Source organism: Bombina bombina, chromosome 12 (genome assembly GCF_027579735.1).
Source record: "Bombina bombina isolate aBomBom1 chromosome 12, aBomBom1.pri, whole genome shotgun sequence".
Taxonomy (NCBI): Eukaryota; Metazoa; Chordata; class Amphibia; order Anura; family Bombinatoridae; genus Bombina; species Bombina bombina.
This window is the reverse complement of record NC_069510.1, coordinates 11,022,133-11,033,429: the sequence shown is the minus strand read 5'-3', so window position 1 is coordinate 11,033,429 and position 11,297 is coordinate 11,022,133.

Below are 11,297 nucleotides of genomic sequence, written 5' to 3'. Positions count from 1 at the left end.
GCAACAAATCATAACCCAACTTTCCATGCACAGACAGCTTCTAAAAGATAAATGACAGATACACCGATGATTTGCAGAACAGAAATAAGCCTCAGGTGCTGTGACAGGAAACTAGGTAGGTATGCTGATCAGCTTGGTGGCCAGTTAGCAGGCCAGGCGGTGTATCTTTTGCAGGTCAGGGAGGTAAGTGTGCAAGGAGGTAATCTGTGATAAGAATTTAGTAAGTTAGCAGATTGTGTAGGTTGGTATTTAAGAAAGTGATCCGTTAGCAGGTTGGGGAGGTCAGTTTTTATGAAGATGGGCAGTGAGCAAGTTGGGGAGGTCAGTTTTTAGGAAGATGGGCAGTTAGCAAGTTGGGGAGGTCAGTTTTTATGAAGATGGGCAGTGAGCAAGTTGGGGAGGTCAGTTTTTAGGAAGATGGGCAGTTAGCAAGTTGGGGAGGTCAGTTTTTATGAAGATGGACAGTTAGCAAGTTGGGGAGGTCAGTTTTTAGGAAAATGGGCAGTTATCAGGTTGGGCAGATTAGTGTTCAAGAAGATAGGCAGTTAGTAGGTTAGGCAATGGGCCTGCTTGGGGACAGGTACCAAATCAAGCAAGTAATTCAGGAACTAGGTGAAGTTAGCACATGACAAGCACTGGCTAACTTATGCAATTAATAGCTGAGATAATGTAAGTGTTGCTTTAAATACCTATCATGCACCAGTATGTATTACAAATTTCAATCAGAAATAACATTTTAGTAGCTTTGTGGCCCCAGTTCCCGTGCTTTGCCAGGCAATGAGGTAGAATATTTAGAAATATGCTATACAGGGAAATAATTATGTTTTATTATTGCCAAATTGGAATAAACACATAAGTCCTGTTTAGAAGCTGCAGTGTGTTGCTGCTTTTGAGCATCACACGGACAGGGGGACAATCAAAAGCCATGTATTGGTGTACCCGCCAGTCACCGCCATTGTCCTTTTCAAAATGTGTTTAAGCAGGTTATTTGTTTAGTTATAAAATAATACTAATTATGACAGTATTTTATTACTTTTTTCTATAAGTACTTTGTTTTTCAGTAAATTCTCTTAAAGGGACAGTATACTCTCATTTTCATATAACTGCATGTAATAGACACTACTATAAAGTATAAGATGCACAGATACTAATATAAAAATACAGTATAAAATGGTTTAAAAACGTACTTAGAAGCTCTCAGTTTAGCTCTGTTGAAAAGGTAGATGGAAAGCCCACTGCACGTGGGAAATAAGACACTCCCCCCCCTTCTTTTGCATATGAAAAGACCCTTTACACAAACAGGAGCAAGCTGGAGTAGGTAGCTAACGGTATTCACATAAAATTTTGGGGCTTGGTTAGGAGTCTGAAAATCAGAGCAATGTTATTTAAAAATAAGCAAAACTATACATTTATTTTAAAATTAAACTTTATGGGCTATATAAATAGATCATCTACAAAACATTTATGCAAAGAAAAAATGAGTGTATAATGTCCCTTTAAGCTCACTCATCCATTCGTTGTTCAGTGAATCAGTTTCATATGCAACACAGAAAATAGCTAAGGCTGAGAGGCTGGAAGACCTGGAAATTGTCTTAGTGGTTTGTGTCCACCTTCACTATTTGCTTCAGGACAGAAACTAGATTAGGGAAATGCTGTCTGAACTTTGTGCACAATATAAAAATACAGTTGTTATTAGAATAGAATTGTAAGATATGAAATAATCCTACCATTTACATAATGATCTGCGGGATCTACACATGTATAGGCCATTGTGCGCATTACACAACATCTCTACACATTCATCATCTGTCTAGCTTGTGCATAAGTATAAAGGAGCGGAAGAAGAGATTGATTTAATATATATCATACAGCTACTTCCAATGTAAAAGCGTACAAATCTACATGTGTTGTTATAAATGACTATTCCATAACCTTATCGGTTTATCTACAGTGAGTTGTGTTTTGTTTTACAGTCAGAGCATAAGAATATCTAATATAATTCCCCAGTGAGAGGGTTATGCAATAGGTTTACTGTAACACCCTTCTAAATCCTCTAATGTAGACTCTCATCAGTCAGCTGTCATCATCAGCTGATTGACAGGACAGCTCAATGTCACAAGGATTAATTAAACACATTTTTTCTCCCTTCTCCTAAGCCCATCTCCTCAACTTGGGCCTCTTACAGAGTTCAGATTATCTTCCAAGATCACAATCACAATCATAGTAGCACAGAATATATCACTTTTGAGCATATATTGTATTTATATACTAAACATAAACTATACACAATATATCACACATTGCCTCCCATACCTCACAACTATCACCTATCGGACCACTTCTTCCAAAATGGATAGGGCTTGTTGTGGTGGAGAGTAGTGATATCCCTTACCCACCAGATGTAAATAATTTCTCCTTTGCACATGGGGCCAGTATAGAGTGACAGGATACTTGAGTCTCATTCATAGTGCTGGTGTTTGAATGATTCCTAACTAGGGCTCCTTACATGCTAAGCAAAAGGCCAAGGCAATAAGGACTCCAATCATTCCCTTAGTTAGAGATGGACCTCTAGCTATTGGTGCAATGTCTTCCAATCCCACAGCAACTCTACAGACTGACATATTGTGTTGGTGACTGTCCATACTGCTTTGGTTTAGTTCTGAGGACTTCACATGTTACTTGCTATGGTGAATCATTTCCTCCTGATTTCATCTTTCAAAATGTTGTCTGGAGATCTTTAGACCATGAAAGGAAGAACTTAAATTCCGTCTAGGGGTGGTTAGAACAAATAAGGCCAGATTACAAGTGGCACACTAATCATAGAGCGAAACGCGATAAACAGTATTACTGGATTGTGCTAGCATTAGCACATGACTTGATATTACAAGTCAGTGGTAAAACTGATTTACCAGATAAGGGTTAGCACAGCCGACATTGCACTAGCGCAACCTATAGTTTCAATGCATATCACGACCATACACACAGTATATATGAAATTTATCAGCTAGATAACAAGTTATGCGCGCTATAGGGAATTTAACGAATGCAACAAAAGTTGCGTTATTTCACCCCCTATAGCGCAGCCATTACAAGTTTTTAAACAGCTGCCTTCTGCGTGCGATATGGTTGCATTGAGCTCCATACCGCACACAATTCAAGCACTGTTTTGACGTGCTTGTGCACGTTTTTCCCATAGACATCAATGGGGAGAAGGTGTCAGAAAAAAACTAACACCTGAAGTGCGGAATGAAAAGCTCCATAACGTAACCCCATTGATGTCTATGGGGGGGGAAAAGATAAGTTTAAACCTAACATACTAAAAAAAAAACACGTCTAAACACCCCTAATTTGCCACCACGACATCGTCGACAGCTACTTAATGTTATTAACCCCTAATCTGCCACTCCCAATGTCGCCGCCACCTAAATAAGCTATTAACCCCTAATCTGCCGCTTCCGATATCACTGCCACTATACTAAAGTTATTAACGAAAAACAAAAATACACAGCGATCCTTCAAAAGCACTTCCTCTTTATTATTCTTCTCCAGCAAAAACAAGGTTAGGCAACATGCCTTTAAAACAGTTGTACAGATATATCATGGCAAAGAACCAATCTGCCCTACATGTTTCGGTGGTTCCTTATTCATGGACATGATTGGCTTCCATTTCACCCTGCCTTAAATACCTAATACAGTATTCCTATTAGTCTAGGTCATCTCTGATATCTAACCCCTTCAGAACCTTATAATGATAATATTACATTAAACCTATGTACTAGTAAAGTTAGCTATGTTATTTACTAGTTAATTACAGGTCATCAGCTAAAATGATGATTTCATACTATGCGTAAAGCATATAAAGTATGCAGACCTCAAATTTCATAACATAAAGTTGCTAACATTGTTCCTATTAAATTGGCTTTACACCAATATGCGCATATATCCCATTTTCCAGTTTGTGTTATTATTATGTCAGTCTGAGAGAATCCTCAAAAGACTGTCTATTCCCTACTATTTTTATATTTAACCTTCATCTGTGTAAAAGAGAGAGGTAATTTCTAATAATCATATCTTAGGGAGTCATTAGAGATTATTACACATATAATCAATGGTTAATATGCGCACTATTATAGATGCCACCCACTAATATCTACAATTAATCCTTAGGCAAATGGCACTCTCTTTGGTGTGCTCAAAAGTTGTACTACACATTTAGGGTGCAATTAATATTTCTTCCAGAAATTAACGACATCCCCCTTGATATTGAAACCCTGAAGCCTCCTGGTTTTCAGTTTGAAAATCCAGAACGCTTCATGTATCATTAATCGTGCCACCCTATTCCCCCCTCTTGGGGGGCTCTGGACACACTCAATCACTTGCCATGACAGTGATGTCACATCACCCCCATGTACAGATATAAAATGCTGTGAAAGTCCAGAAGACTCATTATCGTGGGAGATGTCATTTATGTGCTCCCTTATTCTGGAGCATGCTTCCCTGGTTGTGCACCCAACATACTGCCCATTGCATAATGAGCACTCCACCAAATAAACCACAAAGGTGGTCCTACAATTAGTGCAACTGGCAAGATCGTAGACCCTTTTTGTTGTCTTAGATTGAAAGTTGGAGGCAACCCTGCAGTGTTGGCATGCTATGCACTTGCAGTAATGGCATTTAAAGTGCCCCTTGACACTTAGCCAGCTACTGCTGGTCTTACTTTAATTTTGTTCCTTAGTTCGCTAGGAGCTACCAAATTACCTATGGTGCATGCACACCTTGATACAAAATTGCATCCTATTGATACATGATCCTTTAGGCTATCTTCTGCTGTTAGTATAGGCAGGTGTTTGCTAACTATATTACAGATGTCATTAATTTGCAAGCTGTAAGTGGTGACCAATGTTGGTCTATGTACATCATAACCTCTTCTTTCACTTCCTAACATCTTGTTAGTCCCCCTCAGCATATTGTTTCGGTCCATTCTGATGACCTCCAGGTGTGCTCTATTTATAACCTCTCTAAGTCAGGAGCTGTTTAAGTATTTTGCTCTCTTTATTGAAGTCCACTTCCAAGGAGCAGTTCCATTTAATCCTCATGAACTGCCCCTTGGTCACCCCAAATCCTGTGTGATGAGGATGATTACTCCTTGCATGAAGCAAGGAGTTGGATGTAATGGGCTTAGGATATAGAGTGGTAAGAACCCTTCCACTCAATATGTCCCCCTTAAGTTTAACATCTAAATAAGGTATGGTATCAACTTCAACCTGTGAGGTAAACTCCAGGCCCACCTCATTAGAATTGAGGTAGGCCAGAAAGTCATGTATTTCTTAAGTTTCTCCTACCCAGATGAATAGGAGATCATCAATGAATCTCTGATAAGATTTGATCTTATCTCTGAATGGGTTCTTGTCTCCAAAGACGTGGGACAGCTCCCACCAACCCATGAATAGGTTGGAGTATGACGGGGCAAATTTGCCCCCATCGCTGTCCCACGTCTCTGGAGATAAAAAGTTTGTTCAAATTTAAAATAATTGTGGATCAGGAGGAACGAGAGGACCTCCACTATAAATTCAATTAGACCCACATGATAATTGCTAAATTATTGTAGCAAATAGATCACTGCTTTAATGCCATGTACATGTGGGATAGCTGAGTAGAGGCCCACTACGTCCACCGTCAACCACTTACAATCATTCCCCAACTCTATACCCTCCATGATTTTCATAAGGTGGGTAGTATCTTTAAGATGTCAAAAATTGGATGATAGGTTGTAGCAGGGACTCAATCCAACCTGATAATTTCTCAAATAGAGACCCTATACCTGAAACAATCGGTCTACCTTTTATGTACCTTGGGGAGGTGATGGAATATAGGAATAACCAGTTTTTGTACCATCAAATGGTCAAAGGTTTCAGGATCAATTAGTCCCTTCATCAAACCATCATCCAATAAATGTTGTAACTCAATCTCAAATCTCTCTGTAGGATTATAGCTTAATTCACCCCTTAATTCCCCCTTATCTGCCTGTTTTATTACAATATCTTCCTTATTACCTAGCTGATTTAATGCCTCTTTATGATCTAAACTCAAATTGTGTGTTGTTTTATTGGATTGTTCTGAGAGTTTGATTAAATCCTCTTTTATTCTGCGATGAAACGCCTCCAAGAAATGTCCTCTGGCTCTAGTGGGATAGAAGATAGACCTGGTCTTGAAGCCTGTATGGCTGGTCTTAATAGTGCTCTCCGAATGTGCACTAAGGGCCCCTAGCTCGTGAAGGGTCAAATAGTCTACCCCCTCTTTAAAATCTATAATATCAAATATGTTAGAATTGCTCACTTGACATTCTGCCACATAATGTGTATTCATGCCATTGTCAGTAGTTTCAATCTCTTCTGTGGTATTTGGACCCCAGAAAAATGTATTCAGTGTTAGGTCCCTAACGAGCCTATTAATATCAACAATAGTTTCAAATAAATAAAATTTTTTCGTAGGAACAAATCCCAATCCCAAGCCTAACACCTCTATCTGTGAGTTGGTCAATTCAATTTTAGATAAATTAATAACTTTTAAACCTTGTACTTGTTGCGCACATTTCTCCTCGGTTGGGCCCTGACTCTTCCTTTTTCTTCTAGGCCTATGTTTCCTTCTCCTTCTATTCCTTTGGGGCTAACTGAAAAACCTGTTCCTTATTGGCCACCACTGTCTGTGGTACAAAAGCAGGCAGTCTAATGTCACCCTCAGTGTCACTGAGGAACTCTTGCTGTCGTCTGTGACATTACCTTTTTTATTAACAGTAGTTTTATTAGTTTTGTTTGTCACCGTTAACCCTGAACCAGTGGATGCACTTGATGTTTTTTTCAAAGCGCTTTTAGGTATAGTCACTTGTCTTTCGTCACCAGAGGGGCCACTTGAGTCACCTGTACAATGTTCATCAGATCTATAGTCATGTTCCTTATCTGTACTATCTATCTCTGAGAATGCCACTTTTTTCTCATCCCCACTGGCTCCCCCTTTAGACACACTCTTATTTTTCCTAAATCTGTGTCTATTTGCTCTAGGGCCTACCTTGGTGTGCCAAGTATACACTTTATTATTAATATAATCTTTGTTATCCCTTGTAAACTTCCTTAGTTTAAAGTTATCAATCTCTCCTCTAAATTTCATAATTGTATCACTCAATAATTTATCCAATTCATTGTACTTAGGATGCTCTATGAACTCGTTTAACTGAGCTTGTATGTTGTTCAGCTCTTCTCCAATTTTAGCAAAAAATAAAAAAGCTACGTTTAAACCTAACACCCTAACAAAAACCCCACATCTAAACATCCCTAATCTGCTGCCCCTGACATCGCAGACACCAACTTAATGTCATTAACCCCTAATCTGCCGCTCCCGATATCGCTGCCACCTAAATATAGCTATTAACCCCTAATCTGCCGCTCCTGATATCGCTGCCACTATACTAAAGTTATTAACCCCTATTGCCCTGCACCCCAACATCGCCCACACTATAATAAATCTATTAACTCCTATTCCACCGCTCCCCAACATCACCACAACTAAATAAAGCTATTTACCCCTAAACCTCTGGCCTCCCACATCACTACCACTAAATAAACTATTATTAACCCCTAAACCACCAGCACCCCACATCGTAACAACCTAAATTAAACTATTAACCCCTAAACCTAACCCTAAACCTAAACGTATCCCTAACCCTAACGTAACCCTAACCCTAACACCCCTACATTAAAGTTACAATTATTAACTAACTACCTATTTAAAACTAAATACATATTTACCTGTGAAATAAAACCTAAGCTCGCTAGTTATATTGTAGCTAGCTTAGGTTTTATTTTTATTTTACAGGTAAGTTTGTATTTATTTTAACTACCTAGTTAAAATAAATACAATTTTACCTGTGAAATAAAACCTAAGCTGCCTTACACTAAAACCTAACATTACAAAAAATAACAAACAAAATTATCCAAAATAATAAAAATTATCCCTTTTCTAATACCCTTTAAAAAAAATAAAAACCCCATCCCAAAATAAAAAGCCTAATCTATAATAAACTACCAAGGGCCCTTAAAAGGGTCTTTGTAGAGCATTGCCCTAAAGTTAACAGCTCTTTTGCTACAAAACAAAACAAACACTCCCTAACAGTATACAAACCCCCACCCCCCAAACCCACAAAGTATAAAAATAAAGTATAACCTAATCTACCCATTGCCCTGAAAATGGCATTTGTAAGGGCATTGCTCTTAAAAGGGCATTCAGCTTTTTTATGAAATGCCCAACCCCTAATCTATAAAAAAAAAACCACCCCAAAATGAAAAGTAAAAACATTACACAAAATAACAAACTAATTATCAAAAATAATAAACATTATTCCTATTCTAATACCCATTTAAAAAAAAAAACACCCCAAAATAAAAAAAACTAATCTATAATAAACTACCAATAGCCCTTAAAATGGCCTTTAATGGCCCTTAAAAGTCCCACTAACATTACAAACCCCTACCCCTCCAAACCCACAAAATAAAAAACTATCTAAAAAAACCTAAGCTAACCATTGCCCTGAAAAGGGCATTTAGCTATTTTGCATTGCCCTGAAAAGGGCATTTAGTTCTTTTACGAAAAGCCCAAACTCTAAACTTAAAAAAAAAAAACACCCAAAAAAGTTAAAAAAAATCCTAACACTAACCCCCCGAAGATTCACTTAGAATTGTTGAAGTCCTGCTTGAAGGATTTTCATCCCGGCGGCTCCATCTTCATCCAGACGGCATCTTCTATCTTCATCCCGGTGGCGTCTTCTATCTTCATTCGGTGGCGCGGAGTGGGTCCACTCTGAAGAGATCTGACGCGGAGCATCCTCTTCATACGGTTGCCACGTATACTGAATCTTCAATGCAAGGTACGCGATTCAAAATGGTGTCCCTTGCATTCCTATTGGCTGATTTGATTTTGGGAATTCAAATCAGCTAATAGGATGAGAGCTACTGAAATCCTATTGGCTGTTCAAATCAGCCAATAGAATGAGAACTACTGAAATTCTATTGGCTATTCAAATCAGCCAATATAATTTCAGTAGCTCTCATCCTATTGGCTGATTTTGAACTAACATTAAGCAGAACTAACATTGGAGTCTTACACGTTCCATCAAGTTTGACTTTGAAACCAATCATCTCTTGGACTGTCACTATCTACCAGCATTTTTGAGGGTGACGTGTGTGTATAACATAAGTATATTACATTTGTATTGGGACTTATATGTTAATTGTTTAATTTTATGTAATATCCTTCAGGTACTTTTTGTAGGGTATTTTTAATTGTATCTCAACCTGAGTATTTTAGATCACAGTTTTGCATTATTTTAAGGTTGGCTGTTCACCTGTGGTTCAGCTCATTAGTTGCGCTGTTTTTTTGTGTAGATAAAAGGGGTTAATAATATTTAAATAGTGTTTGCGATGTGGGAGGGCAGGGATTTAGGGTTTAATGACTTTATTATAGTGGTGATGATGTCAGGGAGCAGAGGAATAGGAGATAATAAATGTTATTAGTGGCGGCGATGTCAGGAGCGACAGATTAGGGGTTAATAACTTGAATATAGTGTTTGTGATGTGGGAGGGCCTCGGTTTAGGGATTAATAGGTAGTTTAGGGCTGTTTAGTGTACTTTGGGACAGTTTAGTTATGAGTTTTATGTAACAGTTTTGTTGCGTAAAACTCATAACTACTGTTCTCAGATTGCGAAATGGATCTTGTCGGTATAGGCTGGAACGCAAGCTTTTTAGCCAGAACGCAAAACTTGTAATACCGGCGCTATGGAAGTCCCATGAAAAAACGTCATTTGTACGTGTGCGGGACTGACAATGCATTACAGGCTAAAAGCCTTGTGGTACAGCTATACCGACAAGACTCATAATGGCTGCGGTGCTGTTTTAAAGCTGAAATTACAATTTTATCAGCATTAAAACACAAACGCAAAACTTGTAATCTAGGTGTATCTGATTTAAATATATAAAGATTGAACGATAAACTATAAATCGCTTTGATAGAAATGACTCACATCCTATAGCCCTGTGTCACTCATCTCACCAGTCATTAGTTCACACAATCTTGTTTTGTCATTCACACCTTTCATTGCACATTGAATGACTGTTATGTAGTAACCCAGCCTGACAGTGATACATATCAGTCATCTAGCACAGCCTGTATTGCTTCACAAAAACCATATCCTTATAGGTGTGCACAGGGCTCTATGTTAACCAAGCACTAATAATATTGTTACTGAACTATCATCTAATAGAACCCCCAAGAAAAACATATTTAAATAATTAAAAAATAGTTACACTGAACATTATTTGTACAAGCAGTTTCCTTTAAACACGTCTGTCTTTGGCGCTATTGCGCTGCATGAAGTCATTTCTCCAGGGTTCTTGTGCATATTTTTGAAATTTATTGTACATTTCAGTTTTAAACAGAAATTTTTTTTGCATTGCAATATACTTTCATAAGCAAAAAGTTTATAAGTACTGTTTTTCAGTGACATACGCACATATGCTATGAGTGCCCCATGCACCAGCAGTGAGACACCACACCTTTCAGTCCAATGTACAATGTACTTTGTTCTCTTGGCATCCTTTGCTGAAAAGAATACCTAAGTAAAGGGATATTAAACAAAAAAAAATTAGGCTTGCCTGATAAATTTCTTTCGGGCCATGGAGAGTCCACAACGTCATTCCAATTACTATTGGGATATTCAACTCCTGGCCAGCAGGAGGAGGCAAAGAGCACCCCAGCAAAGCTGTTAAGTGTAACTACCAATACCCATAATTCCCAGTCATTCAGCCAAAGGAAAAGGGAAAAAAGAAGAAACATAAAGGTATAGAGGTGCCTGAGGTTTATTCAAAAAAACTGATGAATTATTATTTTAAAAAGGGGGCGGGGTCATGGACTCTCCATGCCCGGAAAGAAAGAAATTTATCAGGTAAGCATAAATTTTGTTTTCTTTCCTATGGCATGGAGAGTCCACAATGTCATTCCAATTACTAGTGGGAACCAATACCCAAGCTAGAGGACACGGAATGAACAGGGAGGAAGAACAAGGCAGGAGGACCTAAACAGAAGGCATCACTGCTTTAAGAACCTTTCTCCCAAAAGAAGCCTCAGCCGAGGCAAAAGTATCATATTTATAGAATTTGGAAAAAGTATGCAGAGAGGACCATGTTGCCACCTTGCAAATCTGTTCCTCAGAAGCTTCATTTTTGAAAGCCCAAGATGAGGAGACAGCCCT